The sequence below is a fragment of the Zosterops lateralis genome (genome assembly GCF_965231275.1).
Source record: "Zosterops lateralis genome assembly, chromosome: 1".
In the NCBI taxonomy this organism is placed as follows: domain Eukaryota; kingdom Metazoa; phylum Chordata; class Aves; order Passeriformes; family Zosteropidae; genus Zosterops; species Zosterops lateralis.
The window spans coordinates 148783573-148796708 of NC_139762.1; the positions used below are offsets into that span (position 1 = coordinate 148783573).

General features: G+C 43.8%; 1 protein-coding gene across 7 annotated transcripts in view; it reads right to left on the reverse strand.

Annotated features, from left to right (window-relative positions):
- Positions 1-12472, reverse strand: part of ZHX1 (zinc fingers and homeoboxes 1) — a 31221-nt gene extending 18749 nt beyond the window's left edge. For 4 of the 7 annotated variants that reach the window (XR_014590866.1, XR_014590867.1, XR_014590868.1 and 1 more), the window contains exon 1: positions 11371-11750. The gene's annotated coding sequence lies outside the window, so the exon portion shown is untranslated. Of the gene's footprint in view, positions 1-11370; positions 11751-12272 lie in introns of those variants that run through there. The other 3 variants (XM_083869287.1, XM_083869288.1, XM_083869289.1) reach the window with 3 other exon arrangements.
- Between the last annotated feature and the right edge of the window lie 664 nt (positions 12473-13136).

Sequence of the window (13136 nt, forward strand, 5' to 3'; positions counted from 1 at the left end):
CACACCTTGGCATCTGCACTCACATAGGCACACCTTTATTTTATTGACTCTGAAGTGTCCAATTCAAACTGTGAGCACTGGGTACTTCTAATGTCAGACATCTCTGCATGACTGTTTTTGAAAGTGAGTATCAGACTTGTGTAAATGCTTATCATACTCAATAAAAGGGCAGAAGAGTCAGGGAACTTTTTTTCTTTGCATAGTTACAGCTCTGTTTTGTTTCAATTGCTGTGCTGTTACATACAAAACAGAAAGGAAGAAATAAATTACTGATATGAAGAGAAATTTTAATGTGTTTTGCACTGAATAAACATTTAATTCAACCCACCAAATGTTTCATGTCAGCTTTAAAAAAAGTAGAACAGTAAGAAATTATTAATTTTAAAAACTGTTTATCAAAAAAGGTTCTCCTTAAAACACCAAAACAAAAGGTTTTATTATCATAGGATTTCCTTCTTTAAAATGAAACAATCTGGCATACATATGACTTCACAAAATGCTCCTTCCAACTTCATTATGCGTTTTTTTTTCTTCCAGATGAAAAATTTCTAGAGACATTAATTTTCCCAGGCCCTAATCCAGTGCTGCAAGTACAAGACCTTCCTTAGACTTCCTGGAGTTCACGTCCCCTGACACCTCTCAGCTTCCCCAGACACCAGGCTGCAGTCCCACAGATGGTCCCTGGCCAGACAGCCCAGCTCATCCCGAGTCATGGCTGGTGCTGAGCGGGAGCCCCCGCGATTCCGAGGTGACACAGCCCGGCACAGATTGTCTCGCCCTCCTCTCCCCCTCCTCCACTGATTCCAACAAACCCTGTGAGCCCTCGGCACGCCACAAACCAGATTTCACATTGGCTGCTTTCTGCTTCGTTAATATTTGGCTGTCACCACTCAAAACGGTACTTCTCAACAGCAAATGAGAGTATTGATAGCACTATACCCTTGGAAAGTAGGGCTGGGTCTCAGGGCTTGCAGCGCCCAATGCTTTTACACCTTCTGCTGGGCCAGTGGCATTTGCAGAAGCCCAAGGAGTAGCAGCAGGTTAAAGGACAACCTGATGCATTACAGTACAAGAAAAGATAGACAAAGAAAGAGAATCCATTACACATAGGTGGTTTAAAGCAGTCTGCAGATGTGCATGACAGGCATAAAAGCATGATCAAGAGCAGGTGATAAAACATCCTGCAAATTCTACTGTGGATACAATAAGGTAGTGATACATTATGACTCATAATTCTTCCTCTTTTTTTAAATTTTTTTTTTTTTTTTTAACAGTGGAATGCATTTCTCAGACCTCAAGGCCAGATCCTTGCCAAATTTTGAGCTCCTATATCAAATCCCTGAGGCACAGAGCTGTTCAGAAAAAGAAAGATAGTAGGGGCTTTTACATGGAGTTTGGCTCTCTTCCTCTCCTTGCTTCCCTCCTCATACTGATAATTTTACTCTTGAACCAGCTAATGTTCCCCCAAAACTCAATGAACAGAGAATAAAAGCAGCCTTAAAACAGAAACAAGGTGAGAAATTCTCATTTCAACTATCATAAGAAACTGAAAACAGGGACTTGGAGTGAACTGAGCAGGTGACACTAATACATACTGCTACATGCTCCACACATGCACACAGATGTCCATACACTAGAACACAGATCCATCATTTCAATAACTTGTAAAGGATCCCAAAATACTTGAAACAAATGTATAAACACAGTGTTTGTATGAAGCAGTGTTTTATGAATGAGGAAAAAGCAGGGACTTGGAGTGACAACTGAAAAGCAAAAAAAGATCAGTTCTACTGCATGGACCTACCTAATCCCATGTTGAGGTGAAGACTGTAAGTCACATTTTCAAGGTTTCAACAGCTCTTTAGAATCTTCTCCACCACTTGGTCCACTACGAGTTTTTGCTCAAATGTGCTTGCTCAGAACCCTTCCATGTGCCTTGGATCCACCTACTTGCTTCCCACCCCATGTCCTCCTTAGAGCCTCCCCCAGCCTCACAGGTCTGCCTCCACTTTGTGAGAAAGCCAAGGTGTGCAGAGTGAATAAAAAGTCCTTTATGCTCAAGGGCACACGATTTGTATCTCCACTTTGGATGCAAAAAATTTGACTTCAGATCTGGTATTTTGTAAGGTTCTTTTTAAGGTGCTCCAGAATGTTTCCAGAGTCATGTAACAGCTTTACAATTGTAAACTGAATCACGTAAGAACAGACAGAACAAAGAACTGACCTAGTCCCAACTGGCAGACTCCTCCATTGTGGAAAAATGCAGAATTTTATGTTCATGCTTGCAAGTACAGCTGATCTTACAGAAGTTCTCCATCATGCTATCTATCCTCTGACCTGATCCAAACAATGCTGGTCATGGATCACAAGTCAAAATACAACATTTTTGAGAGGGGTAAGTTCCCCTCTCTGTATTCAGAGTCCTTAGTCTAAGTGCAAGCATTCCCAGTGCAGCACTCAATTACTGCCAGGACCAGGGTGAGATTATCAAGCTCACTCAGGCCTCTTTCCTTGCAACACCAACATACCCTATGTCTGCTGCAGATGACTTTGGGGGCACAGTGATGGTGCAGCACTTCAGCACTGGTGAGGAATTGTAACTAATTGTCTGGGGAGTTTGTAAAAATCAGTTTGGGATTTTTAAGGAATTTCCATCCTTGCAAGTTTTCAAAACTTGGTAAGACCCTGAACAACCCTATCTACCATCACAGATAACTTTGCTTTGAGCAGGAGGCTGAGCTAGACGATCTTCAAAACTCCCTTCTACTCTAATGTTTCTCCTCAGGATTTTGAGATGTTCGAGCCTATAACAAAGAAAAAAAGAGGACAGTCCAAGCTGCCTGCATAACCACTCTCTGCAGGTCTCAATTATCTAGTAAAATACCACTGTGTACCAAGTTAACCTCTGTGAAAAGCAAAGCATTTTTATTTGCACCAGTGACGTGACTCCAGGCCCCTGCTGAGTACTGTACTGTACTCCTCAGGTACTCCTGCTGATTTCTGTGGGAGAGAATGTCTTATTCTGTGTGTGACAAGACCAATTCCCTCGCTCCCCCACCCCATGCCCCCATCATTCATCCACAGAGTGGATAAACATGAATTACTGCCTATCAGCCCAGTGACAAAACAAGGTAAAAGACAGGGCACTACAGAGGCTTTCAAGTACACTGTGTGGATTGGGAAGATGAATCTAAGTACAGCCACTGCAGAAGTCTGAGAGATGACTGTGTACTCAAGTTACCACGGGGTAATGAAGAGTCCTGAAGAGCCAGCAGATCAGAACAAGCATCTCTACCCCTGGCACAGGGAACAGGAGGTTTGCAGTTACAGCATTTCACAGGCACTGCTAGACCTGGCCCAGCAGTCCCACACTGCTCCCAGCTCACCTGAACAAAGACCTTCAATGCAGAAGCAGAGAATCAACAAGTCTCTCACCAGGCTGGTTCCCTGCTCCACTGTTTCCCAGGCTAATGCCCTAAACTTTGAACCTGAACCTGACCTCTGTGAGTTCCTCTGTGCCAGACACATGACCCCTCTGGTCACTGCCCAAGCCCTGCACAGGACAATCCCCAGTTTGGGAGCTGCTGTCTGAGGAAAGCTGGAGGCTGCACCTTTTGCCCTGCTCTGCTGGAGCTGCCTGTCATGAGAGTCACTCCTGCAGGAGAAACACAAACCCCCGATGTTCAGTCCTGGCAGGGAAGTAAGAGAGCAGATCACCCAAACCAGGCTGCTCTCTTTCACTTTCTGTCTCTCAAGTATAATGGTGGAAAATTAGCACAACGTGATTTAAGTGGAAAATATGGAGTTAACCAGAACACTGCACTTTAATAGCTGTGGAGTTGCTTTTTTCTTTTTTTTGCATTAGATTTAAACACCGTAAGAAAAATGAATTAGTTCTGTTTTAAAAAATATAGGTAGCTTAAAGCCGTATAAATATCCTAGGGTCAAAATCATACTCTCACTGATTTAAATGAGAATGAGCAGTAACATTTTTAAAGGGATACTGTAAGTGTTGACAAAAACACATGTAAGAGGTAACAGAAAAGCCTAAAAAACATTACACAGCACAAAGCAGCGTGACATTTGGGGGGGGAAGGAAGAGAAGAATCAGTATTATGTTTAAACCACCTATTATTTAGACTGTAAGTTTTAAACAGAAAGATTTTTGTTAATTTACATTAATGTTTCAAGAACATACTGAACACATTCCCTCGTAGGAGAAACACCTATCTTATTTACTGACATTAAACCAGACATAATCATTAAGAGCACCAATTACTGCCAGAAATTCTGTTCTAATTGTAAACAGCTAAGTTTTTATTAATGGAATAAAAGGACTTTTTAAAAATCAGTATTATAACAGATAGTTTTAGCTCATGTCATTACTTTTAACTAGGTTGGAAATTCTCAGTGAAAACACTGAATTATTGGTAGTTAACAACCAACCTTATACACAGAAATTCTTTGTAGACATCTGCACTGAGTGAAGGTAGAAATTACTCCCTGAATGACAAAAATTCCTGCCTCAAACTTTAAAAAGCAGGACAGCTTTTTTTTTCTGTGTAAGATCTCCAGTTCAGGCTTAAGGATAAACTCTGCCAGGGCTAAAATCTTAACAGACACGGATACGTCATCATAGAAACAATAAATTTACTCTAGGGAGTATTAAAAAATACCGTAATTTGTCTCACAAATCAGTAGGTTTAAAAAAAAAAAGTCATGTTTAAATAAATGTACTCTTAGGTATGCTACATATTTACAGTAGTTTAATAACACAGATATGTTATGCCATTTAGGCGCATTTTAAGTTAAATTTTAATTTCCAATTAAAATTCGTAACAAAATCATTAACTAATCATTAACTGAACTACTAAGTTCCTATTAAGGAACTAGTCATTAATCGAAAAACAAGATATGCATAATTCACTGTTTTCAAGGAAAATGACAGAAATAAAAATTAATAATCTGAGTGTATGTTGAGAAAAAATAATAATCCCTGATATAATTTATCCCTTTACCAAAAAAACCCTCTGCAAACTACCACAGTACCAAACAATGAGAATCACTTGCCATTTACGACAGTTCTCGAAAGCATAAATTCAACTCCAGATAAGGAGAAATCATTTATATCAGGGTTCCCTACGTTCAGATCCAAGCTATGATCAAATCACCAATCTCCATTATTCCAGTATTAGGACTGGTTTTGAATTAATGCATTAGTTAAATGATATCTGGGAGAGACAGGGAAATACAAAGACTGGTCAGGAGAGGTAAGAGGAACATGTCTGGTAAGCCCAGGATACCACTGGGGTGTGGTACTCAAAGGGAATGTTTGTAAGAGCGTCCAAGTTTAGCACAGAAAATAGGCAGGCCTGGAAACCCCATGGGAATAAAATGTATCTGTTGTTGTAAGCAGGCCCTGCAAAATGTTACTGGTTCACTAGCCTGGGGCAAGCTTTTTCTTTTTTTCCTTCTTTTTCTTTTTTGACAGCCAAGGACAATATTAGCTTTTTTTTTTTTTTTTTTTTTTTTTTTGTGTCATCGTCAAGCTGAGGCTGGGTGAGAATATTTTCTGTCTAGACTAATAAATGTTTGTAAGGATTTTGCAAGAGTGGTTTATGGGAATAGAATCCTCTTTTTGTTTTTCTGCTGGAAAAAGCAGCATTAAAAACAAATGAGCACCATCATGCATTTGTTTTAAATTGCATATTAGAGCACTGCTATTTTGTGTGCAATCAATACATAATTTGGAAGAAAGATGCTTTTAAAATTCAAAGCTATCCCTGAGCAGCTAAGGTTCTCTTGGAAACTGAAGGAGGAGTCTGAAATTATTGTTCTTTTGTTTGCATCCCCCAGTGGGAAAGGCAGCACACAACTAGAAACCACTGTGCTTTGAGGCTGCACGAATCATTAAGAATAAAGATCAATCCCCCCTCCATTTAAACATTAGATATTAGAAATGAATCTAGGATGAAGATAAGCTAAACAGACTCCTTTTCAAGCTGTTATTGGGTTAAATATAATATCAAAGGGATTACATAAATCTTGTAACTCTCTCTACAGAAATTTTGAAAAGGTACTTTTATTTTGCAAAACACTGCCTGTCTAGACCCCAATTACAATCCTCAGCTTAATCAGTGGAAATCAGTGGGATCTGCATGGACCAAAACCTACATTTTCTTTTTAATATTTGTTTCGGAGGGCGGGGTATCTCAGGATGAAATGGCTGACTGAGCTTTTTATTTCATTGCTTTGGGTGGAAATGACTGAATCTTTCCACACAAAGTAGTGCTGAAGAAGCTGCTCTGGTGCAAAGCAATCTTCAGTCCTAACCCTCCAGTGAGCTCTCACCCTCAGCCTCCCTCTCCCTCAGCTCTCTGCAGCAACAGGGCTTAAACAGTGCCTGGTGAAGAAAAGGGCTCCTGTTCAGTAATTCACAGAGAGTAATTACTATCTGTAACTGAGCGTTACATCTGCAAACAGGATATTCACTCATATACAGCAGCATATAGCTGCAAATTCTGCACAAGGACTACCTTGTGCCCATATGGATCTGGCTTAAACTGCAAAGGATTCCCCACTCTTTGTCAGTGTGTGTGACATCAGAGTCTGGTGCTCACACTGTCATCATCCCTGCAAATATTAATGTACTGGAAAGCTTTCAAAACAAAGGAATCTGAATTTCAGTGTATGCAGTGATGTAAAACTTCTTCCTCTCTGGACTTTATGTACAATAATTAATATATCTTTCTAAGGAAGTGTGCTTGTGATTATTTCTTTACTATGTGTGGAAAGAGTAAACTTACTTTTCTTCAATACTACTCTTTTCTCCCATCTCTTCCCTCCTTCCCCCCTAAAGAAACAAACAGCTGATATTAGCAAGGCCTTATATTTCCCCTGGAGGAACCCAGGAAATAGAGAGTTTAAAAAAAAAAAAAAAAAAAAAAAAAAAAAAAAAAAAAAAAAAAAAGCTACTTGTCAAGAATCAGCGTTAAAATGAATGGTTTAGGATAAAACACCCAAAGTTGTAGGCATCTCACAAAGAAACTCCCCAAAAGTAGTCTTTTTCCATGCTAAATTACTGTTTTCAATGCAATGAAAAATCTTGTTCTCTATTCTCCAACAAATTTAAGTAAAATGTATTAAGAAGTCAGATTTGAAAAACACTCATAAGCTACAAGTGAAGCTGTGTGTGTTTGCATCATATTTAAGTAGATAGCTACAGTGCCAGCTCCACTGGGATCTAGTATAGGCATCAATTCCTCAAACTGATCCATGAACAAAAACCCAAACTCCCATGACACTCCAGGTGTGGTGACCTTTTGTCAGACCAGATCCCCCTGAGAAGTTTGGAGGACAGGGAGCCATTAAGGGTTCAACACAGCAAACAAGGCTGAGCATTGTGCAGTGCTGAACACTCCGAAAATTCCACTCTATCTACAAACACATTTTACCTTGCTGAAAATCCTGCTGAGAAACAGAAACTCCCGAGCTTTCATGCTGCTCCATCTAACTTCACTTGGCAACTGCTGCCAAGTGCCCAACTCCTCCTGATACAACCTTGATTTGCAGAGCACTCTCAACTCCCACTGATTTGCTGAAGGCACCCGATCCATGTATAAAAAGGCAGTATCTTTCTACTTTGAAGGTATTTTAAAGACTGACTAGAAATCTGGAGTTCTTGAGGAAGCACACAGCTGTAACATTTTACCTCCAGTCTTCTACAGTCAGGTAGTTAAAAGCTGTTCTTTCCTGACTCCTTCCCCACTGTCTCCCCTTTACTCTTTTTTGTACATACAACATTCTTAGATCTCAACTAACCTAATTACCAAGAGAGAGCCTTTACACTCATGCACAGAGCCAGGAGGAGAGTTTTAAAATCAACAGCACTTTGGCAAACAAACAAGCCTTTCCATTATAACACAGGGAGGAAAGTAATCACATTAGTACCATACATTAATCTACTTCATAGCTATAAGAAAGGCAAGCTTAGAGAACTCTACCAAGATTGCCTTGGACTATACAAACATGCACCTCCATCTGTGAAGTTCTTTGCACCTTTCTAAGCTAAGACAATGTTAAAACAATCACAGTCCTAACCTATAACCAACGATTCAAGCCCTAAAATCTCCACGATTACCCAATTCACAGAATTCATTGTGAGCCAACAGCTATTTTCCTTCTAATAAAAGTGTTTCGAAGATGCTTTGAAGATTCAGAGTGCTGAGCATGTGGAGCTTTTACCCCAAGCATTAGAAAGTTCAAAAGCTCATTTCTGTCCTTCTGTCTGGTGAGGTGAATTTGGCACTCGCAGACGACGCTGGCTTTGCCAAGCAGCGAGGGCTGGCGTTACACGCGCCTCATTACACAGCTCTGCCTGCCCACTCTTTAAACAAAACTGTCAGCCTTCAAGCCTTGCTTCAGCAATGGCTCCAAACTCTGGGGCCCCTCAAAGCATGTCAAGTTCCTCCAAATCCCTGTGAGACCATCATATAAGGAAGGTGAGCGGCACACTGCAAAAGGCCACCAGAGAAGGCCAAATTGCTTAGAGTGAACCGAGAATACCAGAGTCGCTTTCTTAAATGGCTCCAAACATGATGAGGAACCTGTTCCTTTGAAGCAGAATATATAAAGTTCCTTTAGACCTGTCAGCCACAAGCAGAGGTTATGCTAAAGAATGTCTGCAACATTAAGTTCTTTGCTACTTTTTAGATCTTTTAAGAAGTGCAACCAGTAGCATATTGAAAGTTCTTTAAATTTTTTCCTGAAGGTTCTCCCGTCACACTACATCTGTTCCTCCTTTAGTCGTCAGCAATTTTCCTGTCTTCAGTGCTTTAGCATGACAATGTGTCTTGTAATTTTAATGGTATAATAAATGTAGGCTACATTCTGCTCCTTTAGATGATACTCTTTTACAGTGACTTATACTGAACTGTAACATTTACTATGATCTCAAAGCTCTTAAGGATGAAAGAGTGGTACACACCTTCTAACAAGTGACAAGAGCCGACTTTTGCTCAGTTTGGGCTGATCTCTGAAGCTGCTTTGAAAGAATCCACTGACAGTACAGGCACTGCTCTAAGAAATACATTACAGTTCACTGAACTCTGAAGGATACAAAAAAGACCTGAGTGGACCCCCTCAGTTCCATCCAGTTCCTTGACAGAAAGACCACAGAACTGGAAATGAACCATCAGTGAAAGTGGTGCAAGGCGCAGAATTATGAAATGCCATCTGCTTGGTACAGGATAAGGAAATGTATCATTTTGGTGCCTTCCACCTCCACAGAAAAAGTAAGAACTGTTTATGCAGCAAAATGGTTTGACTATTTGGGAATGTCCTCAACTAGCCATGAAAATTAAAAACAAGGAGAAAAAAAGAGAAAAGATGGATCGGAATAAAACAATAAAAGACATTAAATTTGAATTAATAGAACTAATAATGCTGAAAACATAATAAGTCACATCCCTTTAATGCCTAATTTGACAATACTAGAAACTTTAAATAATAACAGAAAATTATTTTCTTAGAGGTGTGTATTCAGCAAAGGTGACACTACTGACAGGTAGTGGGGAGCTACACGTGTAGAATACTACACTCACTACTGCTGCTTATTTAGGAAATAGGAAGCAAACAAAAGGGAAATTGAGACTAAACTGAAAATTGCACCACTTGTTTACAAGTCCCTGACAACTCAGAAGCAAACCATCTTGGACATTTATGGATCAATGACCCTGCATCTAAAGCACAAGGAGAGGGAATATTGACCATTTATACACAGAAGAGAACAGCATGTCCATGCACTCAGCTAAAAATGTTCAGAGCGTTCCCTCACGCCATGACCCCAAAACTGTTATCACACAGGATTTTAACAAACTGATCATCCTGAAAATTTTACAGCAAGCTCAGGATTTATAAAATTTATAAAACAAAAATACTCAATTTGATACTGTGAAATCTTTACTAGACCTCAGCTTGATGGGTAAAGAGAAACTGATCACCCAAATAAAGATTAGCCACAGCTTAGCTGCAAGTGATTGTGCCTCGGTTGTATTTATTATTCACAAACAGAAAAAAACCAAATGTTCCAGCTTCGTAAAGCTGCAAAAAATCCTGAACTCAGACTTAAGAATCTGACTTCAAAGATGAATGACTGTTTTAGATTCTTCTAAAGTTACATACAAACAAACACCCATCACAACTAGGTGAGAAAGTCAACCCAAAATTTTAATCTTTTCCTCAGACTACCTACAAACAAACGGTGGGAAACCCAGGGAAAAGTCTCAGTGATAGCAATAAGCTTAACTGAAGTGCTACAAACAAAGCAAAAGACATGAGAAACAGCCTTCTGGGTCATTAGGAACAAAAAGAATCCTAGCAGTATTTTTACAAAGTCCATTATTCGATAGAAATGCTTCAGTGTGGAGAATCTACAAAAGGGAGAACTGTTGTATTGTGAGAAACTTAGTGATCAATATTGTCTACTCCTGTAATAAACAACAGTTATAAACAACAGCAGTTAAGGCTAGATATCAGGACACTGGATCCAGCTAAAGCACTCACATCAAGAGAGGAAATAATCCAGAACAGAGCCATAAGAAACATTTGGGGAGTAGAAAAGTAAGCCTCACAAAGGAAAGCTCTACCTCAAAGTACTATGTTTTCCCAGGACAAGTTTGGGGACAGTCACAGCAAACATACACATTATCCAAATATGATAGCAGAGGGCATTTCAGTCTAGCCAAGATACAAGAGCCCCTAGCCTAAATTTAAAAGCAAGTAATTTCAGTTTTACAAAATGGCATCTACTTCTAATCCGCTCAGGGGAATTCATTTAACACCACCAGTGGAATGGATTGCCTTGCTGGCAATGTTTAAAGAAAGTAACAAAAGGGTTTCTAAATTATGCATTTTTGCTCCAAGAGGTCTTAATTCAGGGCAGTCCTCTACTCTGCATCATACAGGTTGCTTTAAACAGGGTTTCTGTAAGTACTCCCAAGCTTTCTCTTTTTTGGCGTGAAATCCTTCTGAATAAAAACAAGAAAACAGACCGCTGATGAAAACCAACAGCACAGCTTTTAGATTTCCCTTCTCATTCCTACGTTTGAGGGAATATTTGTTTTCATGTACCAAGTTCCTTAACAAAATCCACTTTTTATTTACACAGTATTTATATGCACTTTGAAATGCTCAATATACCCTCTGTATGTGCCTTATTTTAAAAAGTAAGTGGCACCTATGCCAGCTGGCAGACCGAGACATCTCAGCCTTCACTATTTGACATGACACTTTGTACACAGTAAACTTCCCCATCCTTCCATTAACTATTTAACCTACCGAGCAGCTCAGAAACAAAGTGCAAGTACTTACCAGACAACATTCGCTACCGCAGATACTCTGAGCCCTTTCAGAGATCCAGAACAGCCTCCATTACACGGTTTATTGAAGTTGGTGCTGGTTTTCAGTGCTGCACATCCTGGTACAGGGGAGAGCTGAGCATCAGAAGGGACCCCAAAGCCTCGGCACCCCCGGAGGAGCAACCCAGACATCTTCCCCAACTTTGCCTGCACACACACCGCTCTGTTCCTTCAAGCTCGCCCCCGCAGCACAACGCAACGCAACGCCACGCCACGGGATGCAGGATAACTCTGGAGCCAGAACTTCATGGCTCGCAGCCTGCCGTCAGTCTGTCAGCCCGTCCGTCCGCCCGAGCGCCGGCGGTGACAGCGAGCGGCGACCCGCCGGCTCCTCTGGGCGCATCGGGATCGAACTTCTCCGTTCTCCTTTCTTACTGACGAGTCAGAGGGATTTTCCTCCGCCCCGAGGCGAGCAAAGCCCCGTGCGGGCTCCCGGCGTGGAGCGGAGGAGGGAAGGAAGGGAAGAGGAGCTGGTTCTCGAAGGGCTCTGACCCCACCGCGGGCCGGGCCGGGTCGGGGGGACAGGCAGGGTCCCTTTCCGAGGGATGTCACGGCTCTGCCCTCGCCGAGCCTCCCCGGCCCGGCCCCGAGGGGCGATGACCCCCGGCCGCGGGGCAGCGCCGCCGCCAGACAATGGGGCTGCGGGCGGGGCCCTCCGCGCCCTCCCCTCGGGCACCGTCCCCGCCGGGCCCGGCCCGCCCCCGCCCCGGGGCCGCCCCCGCCGTCCCGTCCCCGGCGGAGCAGCGCTCGGCCGCTCCCGGGGGAAGCGGGGGCGGGCGCGGGGCGCGCCTCCCCGGGCACAGGGGTCGCCCTCCCGCCTCCCGGCGCCGAGAGCCGCCCTCGGCGAGCCCCTACCTGCCGGCGCCGCTCCGCCTGGCCCCCTCAGCCCGCGCCGCCGCCCGCCCGCCGCCTGCGCTCACGGCCGCGCCGCCATCTTGCGCCTCACAAACTACTGCACTTCTTTCGGGGCGGGGGGGCGGCGGATGGGCCGGGAGCTCCCAACGCCGCGGCCGCCCGCGCCCTCGCCCTCGCCTCGCCCCGCGGCGCCCACTCGCATCCTCCCGGCGCGGCGCTGCCCCGGGGCGGGAGCGCGGCCGGCCAGCGCGGACGGCGGCGGGCGCTGCCTCAGCCGCCCTGGCAGCGAGCGGGGGCGGAGCCGCTCCCGCCCCGCCCGTCAGGCGGCGGACACCGGCCGCGGGGGCTGCCCCGGCACCGCAGCGCCGCCGGCTCCCGCCGCGCCTCGCCTGGCCCGGGGAGCAGCCGGGGCCGCGGGGACGGGGCTCCGGGCGGCAGGGATGGAGCTCCCAGGCGGCAGCCGCGCCCCCGCGGCCGCTCCGCCCTGGAAAACTTCGCCCGGGACGAGCTGCAGGGACAGCGTCGCCCCCAGCCCGGGAAGAGTGTTCCTGCCACTCCCGCCCTGAGGGAGGGGACGGCCGCAGGGTCCGAGACCCAAAGCAGGGCGTGTGAACGTCCAGGAGCGGCTCTAACGAAAAAGACATTCCCCACACCTGCGGTGGTTCGGATTTGTTAGTTAGAGAACTTGGAGAAAGGAGACTTCTCTCCCTTTACTACATACAAAATATTTTAATCAGTATTTGGGCTTAACGCTCACTGCCCAGTTCTCAAAAATGATTTTCTCGTCACTGTGTGCTGTTTTGGGTCAGACAGTAAAATGGGACGGTTTCCGCGAGTAAGGAAAAAGAAGGATGTGACTTGTAG